General features: G+C 36.4%; 1 protein-coding gene across 5 annotated transcripts in view; it reads right to left on the bottom strand.

Annotated features, from left to right (window-relative positions):
* The window catches only part of Arhgef6 (Rac/Cdc42 guanine nucleotide exchange factor 6), a 105,846-nt gene that overhangs the window by 24,220 nt on the left and 69,105 nt on the right, over window positions 1–12,521 (bottom strand). The window lies entirely within an intron of this gene.

The following is a 12,521-nucleotide window of genomic DNA, read 5'->3' as shown; positions in this document are numbered from 1 at the left end:
TGTTCTCCGACGGGGATATAGCAATGAATAAAGCAAAAATCCGCACCCTTCAGGAGCTTGCACCCAGGGGGATGGGGCATACAGACCATCAGATGACCTCAACTTAAGTTTAAAAAAATAATATTTTTTTAGTCACTTCAAATATTCTAGGTATTTGCTGGTCAAATACTAAGATTAGCAACTCACTAAGTACTCCCTGTCACCCATTTGCAATGTTCTAGAATAAAGTCCTACATTCAGGTAACAATATGTTGTAAGACTCACCAAAAAGTCACTTAGCCTAGGATCTGAATCCAGTGTTGCAGAATACCTGAACACTTCCATAAGGCAGCAATATGGTGAAAAGAGTAATAATAGCTTGTGAACTATGTCCTGTAAATGTTTAACTCTCAGCCCTTTAGCATGCTTCCAAATCGTCTCCTTCCCACTCATAGGGGTGTTGAGTCCTGGGACCACTTGGCCATTTTAATAATCTTCTGCCTGACTGACAACATATTTTGAAATTTTTGTTTTCTCCCTTGACTCCTTGACTTTCTTGGTTGCCCATTCATATCCAACCAGTCCCAGTTCTCCTTGGATCCATTCCCTCTGCTACAGCCTAAATCCAAGCCTTCTTTTTTTTTATTATTGGTTGTTCAAAACATTACAAAGCTCTTGACATATCATATTTCATACATTAGATTCAAGTTATGAACTCCCATTTTTACCCCAAATACAGATTGCAGAATCACATCGGTTTCGTTGCATCCAAATCTGGCTTGCTTCAATAGGCCAACTGATCTCCTAGCTTCCAGACTCTTTCACCTGCAAATCATCCTGCAGACCACGACTTAAGTCCCACTACTTTCCTACTCAAAAACCTCTGAGTTGGGTGTGGTGGTACATGCCTGTAATCCCAGCAGCTCTGAAGCCTTGAGGCGGGAGGATCATGAGTTCAAAGCCAGCCTCAGCAACTTACCAAGGCCCTAAGCAACTCAGTGAGTTGAGTGCCTACAAGGTCAAGTATTAACTTTTTAGACTCTTACTGATTGCAGCAACCTTTCTCACCACTCCCCAACAGGAACCCCCCTACTGAGAAGTGACCTACTTATTCTTCCTAGAGCACATCTTGTGCTGTGGTTCCAACTGTAGTATGTTGCCACAGGTTGCAAAATGTGTTTAAAGAGACTTGTTATTGGTATTCAAGTATGGGGGATTGGGAATAGAGTGGATCACAGTTGATCTCTACTAATAATAAACACTCTTCCTCCTTGGGCATCTGTAAGCAACTAACACATCAGTAGCTTGGAGTCATGCATTAGCACACATATGTCAGGGAGAAGAAAGAGGGGTTGGGGTTGTAGCTCAATGGCAGAGCACTTGCTTAGCATGTGTGAGGCACTGGGTTCGATCTTCAGCACCACGTTAAAAATAATAAATAAAATAAAGATATAAAAATGTTTTTAAAGAAAAAAATGATGTAGTTTGATCCCCAACACCATAAAAATCAATTTAAAAAGAAGAGAGAAGAAAGGCAGGAATGGGCGTCTTACTGAACACTAGATCACATTTGGGTGGTCCCATCAAACCATGGCTACTAAGTATTTTATTTCACAGTTTTGTCCCAGAAGCAGCTGAGAAGTAGGAAGTGCCCTGGGCTTAGAATCAGAAAACAGATTTGGTGACCCTGGGTGAGTTGCCTGAGCCTCAAATGACTCATTTGTAAAACCTACTTCCTAATAAAATTGTGCTGATTAAATCGGTGCGGTTTGTTAAGGCTACAATTTGATGCTAGGATCTTTACATGAATTCATTCTTGTTTAACATTCACAACAGTATTTCAACATAGGCATTATCTCCATTTTACAGATGAGAAACCTGAGAATCAGGAAGGGTGAGTAATAGCTATGATGGGGTCATAACCAGGTCTGAAGCTAAAGCTTCAGGTCATTCCATGTTACCACCCTGCCTGACTGCAGAAAAGGATTGTTTAAACTCTAGTCAATAGATGTATTATTATCTTTATTCCAAGACACCTTGCCAGAATCTGATCTTTAAAAATTACTAGTACCCATGATTCCCAAATTAAAATTCAATTGATATTTAATTTCCAACCAAGAGCATAAATCACATAGAGGTTTAAAAATTCATCACATGTAAAATATAATTAGGAAAATAACAGATTTGGAGAGTGCATTTGAGTAGAAATGTAATTTGAAGAAAATCACTATCCTAACTTCTTTTGAGTTAACAAGTCCTGTGTTTTCTTTCCATGACTAAATGACTGCTATATCTTCAACAGTCTACTCTAATTGATGAAAGAGTTATAGCAATTAAAAGAAAATGCTTATAGGTGTTTTATTATTACTTTCCATTCAACATACTAATTTCTGGGCTTACTAAATGTTATTAAACAATATATTTTTTTGGTACCAGGGATTGAACCCAGGGGCGTTTTACTACTGAGCCACAACCCCAGCCCTTTTTATTTATTTATTTTTTAAAATAAATTTTTTACTTGTAGAAGAACACAATATCTTTATTTATTTTTTTAATGTGGTGCTGAGGATGGAATCCAGTGCCTCATATGTGCGAGACAAGTGTTCTACCAGTGAGCTAGGGCCCAGCCCTTTTTATTTTTTAAGACACAGTCTTGCTAAGTTTCTTAGGGCTTTGCTAAATTGCTGGGGCTGGCCTTGAACTTGTGATCCTCCTGCCTCAGCATCTGGCACTGGGATTACGGGTACGTGCCACCACACCTAGCTTAACTAATTTTTAAAGTTTTCAGTATAATATGAGCTCAATATCTCAGATTAAAACAGAGGCTAATGGACAGACATGAAAATGTTGCTACTGCAAAAAAGAACAAAACTATTTTTATATGGCCACTGCCTATTATAAGCAGATCCTAAAAAGCACATTTTACTTAGCCAAATAAGCTTAGTACACAAATTAATATCATTATATGCAAATATGTATCATTATACTAAGAACAATCTGTCTTTAAAATGCAGTTTATAATTTTAAATGATCTGTTTGAAACAACAGTGGGTTAAGATTTAGTTTTCAAGCTTAACATGTTCTGTATATGTGCTGTGATAAAATAAAAGAAGTTCTCAATGTACAAATGATGTTTAAAACTCAACATGCATTTATCTAATAGAATACAGAGCAGATGGGGCTCTTTTATGTTCCTGGTTGGATAGGAAGGCAGGAGAAAACTATTCTACCTCATAACACTACAGAGCTTAACCATCTCATACAACAGTGTTTCTGTGGAATCTCTGTGTAGATTTTCAATTTGAAAGGTCATGACTCTCCCTAAAAGAGGGTTAAAGATTCCTGTTTCCCATCGCATTCCTTTCCCACAAGCCTGTCATGGGAATTTCTGTAGCCTGGACAGATTAGGTGAAGCAAGAGGAGTTGGAAGGCCCAACTTCTGGCCAGTGGAAAATCCCAGGTTTGCTACTCACACTGGACTGGGTGGATCCCTATTTTCCCTTTTTCATTTATCCAGACCCAAGAGTAAGCTGTCTGCTTCTTTCTTGTCCCAACTCATTTTGTTTGCAACCATTCTCTTTTTTCCTGGTTCCTCAAAGACAGTAGCAAAACAGAATTGAGGCTCAGAATTTTTCCTATGCTCCTTACCCCCCAAAGCAAATACAGAACTTTTGGGGGGTTTTCTGAAAGTCGTCATTGCTGGCAACAATGGTAAACAGAAGGTGAATAAAACTAACAAGAGGAAAAGTACACAGGGTGTTTGTGGTAGTTGCTTGCTACAACACAGACGGAAGTGAGATCCACATCTGTCTTAATGCCAACTCTTGTCCTCTCCTGGCTCTCTTGGAACCTTCTCCCTCATGGAAAGAATGGATATTACACCACTACACTGAAGCACAGGAAAGAAGTGGGTATTTTTGTAAGGGAGAAGTTATTCCCAGGAAGGGACAGAAGCTACCTAAGTAAGTCAGCAGGGGAGAGATAGGGGAAATCCCCAAAGACCTCACCCAGGGGATAACAAAAAGCTGGGGCAACCATACGAATATATGTAAATATGGGGATACACCAGGTTGGGGTCAATTACATGTCCAAATTTGGGCAACATGTTACTGCATTTTTATCCCAGCATCTGCATGCAATCAAATAATTTTAGGGTTGGATGTCTTGTCATCGTTGACTGTTGTGAACATTTCTGGTTTGAGATTGCCACCTACAGACCAAAAGAAAGAAGTTACCTGAGCATCAAAGATTCAGCAGAAGGAGGAACTCAAATCCACAGATGTCCCTATTTCAGCCAAAATATTCATCAAAAATAAAATTTTAATCTGAATTTTCTGTGAATTTCATCCAACTATGTTTTGCCTCTAATACGTCTTCATATATTTACAAGAGACTCATCAAAAATACCAGCGATTACATTAGAAGCATATCTAAGGAAAATCCCAAGTATTTAAGTTCAAATTTCATCCCTTGTATGTAAATGAATCAGAATGTAAGCATTTAGCTCTATGAAGACTTCAGTGAGTCTTCCATCATTTTCAGGGTGTATAATAAAATTCTCAAAAAACAACACTAATTAGGGGCTGGGGTTGTGGCTCAGTGGAAAAGATATTGTGTCCACCTAAAACTAAATTAAATATTTTTTTAAAAAAACAACACTAATTAAAATCAAGCAAACAGTATTGTGATTCTCAAAATAATTGAGAAATCTTTAAATCCATTGGGTAACAAATTTTAAATTATTAAAGTTGAAGGCATCTTTAGTTAAAAAATTAAATTATTAACATAGGTAAATGCAGAAAATATTATTTAGCACACAGGGCTACAACAGAAACTTCTCTGAAACACCACAGAGAGTCTAGTCTTTAAAGGAAACCATTTCTTTCTGGTATTTATCCAGAGCTGTTCTCATATCAAAAGAAAAAGAACATGCACTCATATAAATAACTAACATGCCAGGGATCTCATATTTTATTGGTTAAACAATTTTCCCTTACACAAACAGGATATTTATATCTTCATCAAAGGGAGAAATGCCTCTGAATGACTTTTTCCTTATTGTATATATGAAGTAAAGTATGAAAACATTCCTGGAAATGAAAAAACCAAGTTCAGACTATGGTTCCCTCTGGTGAGAGAGGAGGAGCAGAATATATTAGAGAGTAAATATAGGACTTGAATTGCATTTGTAATTTGTTTCTAATGTTAAATGGTGGGCATGTACATTATATTGTCTATTATTTGTGTCTTGAAATATTTCTTGAAAGCCACTGGTAGCAGCAGGTAGAAGATGAATAAAGTCATATTGTGTGTGGTGTCAACTACCTCATATTGTGTACTACATACTTTGTATATATCACTTCATTTAATCCTCACATCAATCCTGCAAGGTTGATGTGAGGATTTATCCTCATTTTATAGTTGAGGAAACCAAAATGTAGAAGTTAAGTGAAATGCCTTCAGTAAAACAACTTTTAAGTGGTTGAATTTTGAACATACAATTTTGAGACAATACAAAAGCAGTAAAACTTTTAGGCTAAGATCAGGTAGGGGCACATGAAGACTTCAAAGGAAATGGGGAAGAAATCCCCTTTTAGGATGGTGGCATGAGCTGCTCATTAGACCCACTCTCCAGTGAAACTGGCATAAGTGGAAACAATAAAAAACAACCATTTAAATTGTCTAAAAATTATTCTAATGGCATATGACAGATGAAGAAACATTCATTTAAAAAATGTACTAAAACTCATGAACAACAGGAAAGTGTGGCATTTGAATCACAACCTGCTTCTTCCCAACTCATCTTGACAGACGCTCCATTTCAGGCAAATGTGGCCAAGAAAACAAGCCCTCTCCTTCCTCAGTTCTCAATCAATAGGCGTATTTCACCAAGCGGGGCAGACCACCAGCACATCTCATCCACTATAACTTTGGGTAAAATAGACTAAATTTATGGACAGTGTGGCTGAGAGGTAGGAAACTCCCTTCATCTAAGCTCCCACACATAGGGTTGAAGCTGTACCCTGGCAGGTTGAAAATAGTGGGGCCAAATCGCCCTCACCCCAGCTCACTTGAAGGAGGTTCCATGGCAGATGAGGAAAGCTGAGAACACCAGGAGACATCACCTGCCAAGTGTCCAGAGTAGTGACTCAGAGAAAAAGGTCATCTATAGGAACAGAGCGCTCTGAAGGTCTTCCCAAGGAATTGGTTTGATTTGAAAGGGTCTGAGGAGATTTAAGCCTAAGGGCTCTTGCAAAAACAATGGAGATTTTGGTAATAAGAAAATAAAAGAAATCTGGTGATTCCTTTAACTGAAGAGCAATAACCTGTACTTGTAGGCCAGCTAGGTCACCAGAAAGAACTAGGGAAAGAAAATAGGAATTGCTCAAAAGAAAAAAAAAAAACTACTCCTCCTTGAATTTAATTAGATTAAATAGTGGGGCAATTTATGCCCCAGAGAATTGTCAAAAATATTAGAACCAATCAGTGGAGTTTAACAGTGGGCATGATACTAAATTGGTTTTAACAGAGACATTAGGGACAGAGGTGGTCAAAGAGAGTCCTTTTCATACTCCTGTCATTCCAAGAAACAGCATGCCTGTGCCCTCTGAGGAGTGACACCAGAGGCTGTACACTGTGGGGAAATGGACTTCACTAAAATAGTTCAGTCAAGTTACTAAACAAACAAATAAACAACCAACAACAACCAAAGCCCCAAAGAAGGGGTAGTGGAATCAGGATCTGGAGCTGTAAAACCTAAAATTACCTAAAATGTTTATTTTTCAACCCAAAAAAATGTGGTATGCAAAAAAAGAAAAAAAAACAGGAATGTGTGACCCATACACTGAGGGAAAAATAAGAGCAACTGAATATCAGATTTAACAATGACTTCAAGTAGCCATTATAAATATGTTCAAAGAACTAAAGAAAACCATGTTTAAAGATATATGAGGGCAATGTGTCATCAAATAAAGAATACAAGTAAGGGCTGGGGATATACCTCAGTTGGTACAGTGCTTGCCTCACATGCCCAAGGCCCTGGGTTCAATCCCCAGCACCACAAAAAATAAATATAAGTAAAATTAAATTATGAAAAAGAACCAAATGGAAATTTGGGAGTTAAAAAGGACAATAACTGAAATTCAAAATTTCATTAGAGGGACTCAACAGAAGATCTGTGAATTGGCAGAAGAAAGTCAATGAATTAATGACAAATTGATAGAGACTATGCAATCTGGAAAAGAGAGAATAAAGAAAAATGGACAAAGCCTGAAAGAAATACGAAACATCTATTTTTTGGAGAGGGGTAGTTATTGCCGATTGAGTTCCAGGGCACTTTACCACTGAGCTACATTCCTGGACTTTTAATTTTTATTTTATTTAACTTTGAGACAGTGTCTCACTAAATTGCTGAGGGCCTTCCTAAGTTGCCAAGGCTGCCCTCAAACTTGGAATCCTCCTGCCTCAGCCTTCTGAGTCACTGGATTACAGGTGGTATGCCACCACACCCAGATGAAATATGGGACATCTTTAAGCATGGGAGTACCAAAAGGAAAGAAGAGAGAAATTGGAGCCAAAAAATTTTCAAAGAAATAATGATGGAAAATTTCTCAAATTTGAGGAAAATATTTATGTATACATCTAAGAAGCTGAACGAATTCCAAATGGGGTAAAAACAAGAGATCCACACTCAGACAAATCATAGTGAACCTGCTTAAAGACAAAGACGAAGACAAAAATCTCAAAAGCAGCTAGAGATAAACTCATCAAGGAACCTGAATAATATTAACAGTTGATTTCTCATCAAAATCATGGAGACCAAAGGGCAGTGGGCTGACATACTCAAAGTACTGAAAGAAACAAAACTCCCAACCAAGAATTCCGTATCCACTCAAACTATTTTTTTTTAAATTGAAGGTGAAATGAAAGCATTCTCAGACAAACAAAAACTGAGTTAATCCTTTGCTAGAAAATGCACCTTATAAGAAATATTGAAAGAAATTCTTCAAACTAAAAACAAAAAAATCCAAATGTAAATTTAAATCCACATATAAAAACAAAGTACCAGTAAATGGAATTATGCAATTATAAATGATAGTATAAATACATGCTTATTCACCTTCTCTTAACTGATATAAAAGCAATTGCACATAGCAAAATTATATTATACCTCTTCCATATCTGTTCTACAAGAAATGCTAAAGGAAGTTCTTGAAACTGAAACAGATGTTATTGAACAAAAAGAAAGAATTGGAAAACATAAAACTCATTAGTAAGAGTAACTATGTAGACAAATTCAGAATTCTCTAATATTGTTAACATGGTGCATAACCCATTCATATCTTTAGTATGAAGACCAAAAATCAAAACAAATAAAAATAATAATACATTGAATATGTTAAGAGGGGGCTGGGGTTGTGGCTCAGTGGTAGAGCACTTGCCTCGCACTTGTGAGGTACTGGGTTCGATCCTCAGTACCACATAAAAATAAATAAATAAAGATATAAAAAATATGTTAAGAGATAGGCAACACAGAAAGATGCAAAGTGAAACATCTAAAATTCAAAATGTAGAAAGGAATGGGATACAAGTGTAGAGTTTTAATAGTATATTTTTTCTCTTTCTTTTTTATTGGTGTTTCTGTTCTTATCTTTTTGAGTTACTATCATTTTAAAATATCTTGTTACCATCAAAAGATGTTTTTGTAACTTTTGTGGTAACCACAAAGAAAAATCTAAAAGAGACAAACAAAAACAACAATCAAGGAACTGAATCACACCACTAGAGTAAATCATATAACCACAAAAAGTATAAGAGAAACTACAATAAAAATAGAAAACATGTTACAAAACCACTGTAGGAAGACCTTACCTGTCAAGAATCACCATAAATGTAAATAAATCAAATTCTCCAATTAAAAGACACAAAGAAACTGAATGGATTTTAAAAAATGAGAATCAATTCTATGTCACTTATGAGGAACTTACTTCATTGGTAAGGAGACACAAACTCAAAATGAAGGTACGGAATAATATATTCCATGCAAATGGAAGAAAGCAGAAGTAGCCATGCTTATGTCAAATAAAACAGATTTCAAATCAAAAGCAGTAAAGAGATAAGGAAAATAATTATAAAGGGATAATTCATCAAGAAGAAATGATAATTCTAAATACTTATGACCCCAGTATCATAGCACTCAAATACATGAAGCAAATATTAATAAAACTAAAGGGACAGATCAAAAAAAAAAAAAAAACAAAAACACAAGAGAGCCACATTTCAGCCTAGACCAAATGGACTTAGCATACATCTACAGAACATCCCATCCAACAGCTGTAGAATACACCTCTTCTCATTAGCACATGGAACATTCTCCAGGATAGATATGATAGGACACAAAACAATTCTCAACAAATTTGAAAGAACTGGTATCATACTGAACATGGAATAAAACTACAAATCAATAACAATAAAAAATTGGAAATTAAGCAACTTACTGGAACAACCAATGTATTAAGAAAAAAATTTAAGAAGTAAATTAAAAAGTTTCTTGAAACAAATGAAAATGGTGACACAATATAACAAAACCTATTAGATACAGCAAAGGTAGTACTTAGAGGGAACTTTTAGCAATCAATGCCTGTAAAAAAAAAAAAAAAAAAGTCAATGAATTATCACATAAGAATGGTTCTTATCAAAATGACAGAAAATAACAATTTTTGGCAAGGATATATAGAAAAGGGAACCCTAATACACCATTGGAGGGAAAAGAAATTCGTACAATCATTAAAGAAAACAGTATGGAGGTTCCTCAAAAAATTAGAAATAGAATTACCATATGATCCTACAAACCTGATACTGGATATTTATCCAAATGATATTAAATCAATATGTCAAAGAAACATCTGCACTTCCATATTTGTTGCAGCATTGTTCATTAATGTCCAAGACATAGAAGCAATCTAATGGTCCATCAACCAATGAATGGTTAAAAAAAATGTGGTATGGTATACATAATGGAATACTATTCTGTTGAGAGCCACAGCCAAAAGGGGGCTCGGCAAACTTCCAGCTGCCAGCAAACTTCCAGCTGCCAGCTGATGATTGGCTCAGAGCGGCCCCAGCAAACTTCTAGCTGCCAACTGATTGGCTCCTCTGCGGTGATGCTCATTGGGGGACTTTTTTGGCTCCTCCCACGCGACCCAGCCAATTGGCCTCAAGAGCAGGAGGAGTGGGGGAGGTTGAGAGGCTTGTGGGAAGCTGGTGGTGGCAGTTGGGCTCTGAGGGTTTTTCCTGAGGAGCTGTGTGGTGTGGTGTGTGTGTTCTAAAAATAAAGTTCGTTTCTTTTGACAACTGGCTCCTGAATTGTGCCCAGCCAGACTGCGGCACTATTCAACCATTAAAAAACAACAAAATAATGTCATTTGTGTCCATGTGGATGGAACTTGAGTTAATTATATTAAGTGAAAGAAGCTAGGCACAGAAAGACAAGTACTACATGATCTCACTCATATGTGGAATCTAAACAGTTGAATTCACAGAAGCTTAGAATGGTGGTTACTTGAGGCTGGAGAGAGTACAGGGAAGGGAAGGACAGAAAAACACTGATCAATGGGTACAAAATTATAGATAGGAGCAAGAAGTTCTGGTGTGCTATTGCACAGTAGGGGACTATAGATAACGACAATAATAATAATAATAATAATAATAACAACAACAACAACACATTTTAAAAAGCTAGAGGATTTTGATGGGCTTTCATCATAAAGAAATGATAACTGTAGCCAGGCATGGTGTTGCATACCTGTAATCTCAGTGACTCAGGAGGCTGAGGCAGAAGGATTGCAAGTTCAAGGCCAGCCTCAGCAACTTAGTGAGAACCTGTCTCAAATTAAAAATGTTGGGGATGTAGCTCAGTGGTAAAGCACCCTGGGTTCAATCCCAGTACCGAGAGAGAGAGAGAGAGAGAGAGAGAGAGAGAGAGAAAGAGAGAGAGAGATAACTGTTTGACTAAATAAATATGTATAACTTGATTTAAACATTAGATGATACATACATTTATTAAAACTTCATATGATACCCATTAATATGTATGAAAAGATAAAAATAAAATATAAGATAAAAATAGGTAAAGGCTCTGAATAGACATTTTGCAAAAAATATGTACAAATTCTTAATAAATACATGAAAAACTCTCAATTAGTCATTAGAAAAATTCAAATCAATGCCACAATGAGAAACCTACTTCACTGTCACTAATAAGAGTGATAATCAGAAAGACTGAGAATAGCAAATGTTGGTGAGGGCATGGAGAAAAGTGGAACGCTCATATACTGCTGGTGGGAAACCAAATTGATATAGCCCCTTTAGAAACAGTCTGTTAGTCCATAAATTTGCTTCTACACTGTAATTTAATGAATTTAAGTACATTTGTTTTACATATAAAAACTATAGTGTTTTAAATATGAGAACCTTATTGTCTAAAATATTAAAAAGAAAATAATTGTGAATTGATGTATACATGTGATGCCCATGTAATCACTGCTTTGGAAACATGTTCACAGTATACCATTTCATGGGTAAAAAGAAGCAGATCAGAAACAAACAAAAAATAAAACAGTCTGATAGTTTCTCTGAAGGTGAAACAGAGTTTCTACATGATCCACCAGTTTAACTCCTAGGTATTTATCCAAGAGAAACAAAAACATGCCCACACAAACACTTATACATGAAGGTTCAAAACTGCACTATTCACAATCCAGCATTATTTACTAGTGGATGGAAGAATATGGTAGCCACACAATAGAATAGTATTTATTGATTTAAAACTGAAGTACTGATTCATACTACAATGTGAATGAACCTTGGAAACATGCTAAGTGAAAGAAGACAGACATAACAGTCCATACTTTTTATGATTCTACATAAATGTCCAACATAAGGAAATCCATAATGACATAAAGTATTTTAATGTGGCTACCTTGGGCTGGTAGGGTTGGGGAAAATGGGAAGGGACTGTTAATGGTATAGGTTTCCTTAGGAAGTGAACCAAACAAAAAATATTCTAAAACTGATTCTGGGGATAGTTACACATGTCTATGAATATACTAAAAATCAACTCACTGTACACTTGAAAGGGATGATGTCAATCTCATTCCACCAACTTTCCTGCCCCTGTCCCCCTCCCCACTTCTCCCTCCCCTTTGCCCAATCACAGTTCCTCCATTTTGAAGTGTAAGATTTGTGAATTAGTTTTCAATGAACTGGTAGTAGGAACCTGGTGCTCATTTTAATTCTCTAAATTTGATTTTAGATTATTCTTTGTAGATAACATCTTTTTAAAAAGCATTTTTAGGGCTGGGGATGTGGCTCAAGTGGTAGCACGCTTGCCTGGCATGCGTGCGGCCCGGATTCGATCCTCAGCACCACATACAAACAAAGATGTTGTGTCCGCCGAAAACTAAAAAATAAATATTGAAAAATTCTCTCTCCTCTCCTCTCCTCTCCTCTCTCTCTCTCTCTCTTTAAAAAAAAAGAAGTAA

Source organism: Marmota marmota, unplaced genomic scaffold, assembly GCF_001458135.2.
Source record: "Marmota marmota marmota unplaced genomic scaffold, marMar, whole genome shotgun sequence".
Lineage (NCBI taxonomy): Eukaryota > Metazoa > Chordata > Mammalia > Rodentia > Sciuridae > Marmota > Marmota marmota.
This window is presented reverse-complemented; position numbering and strand designations above follow the sequence as displayed.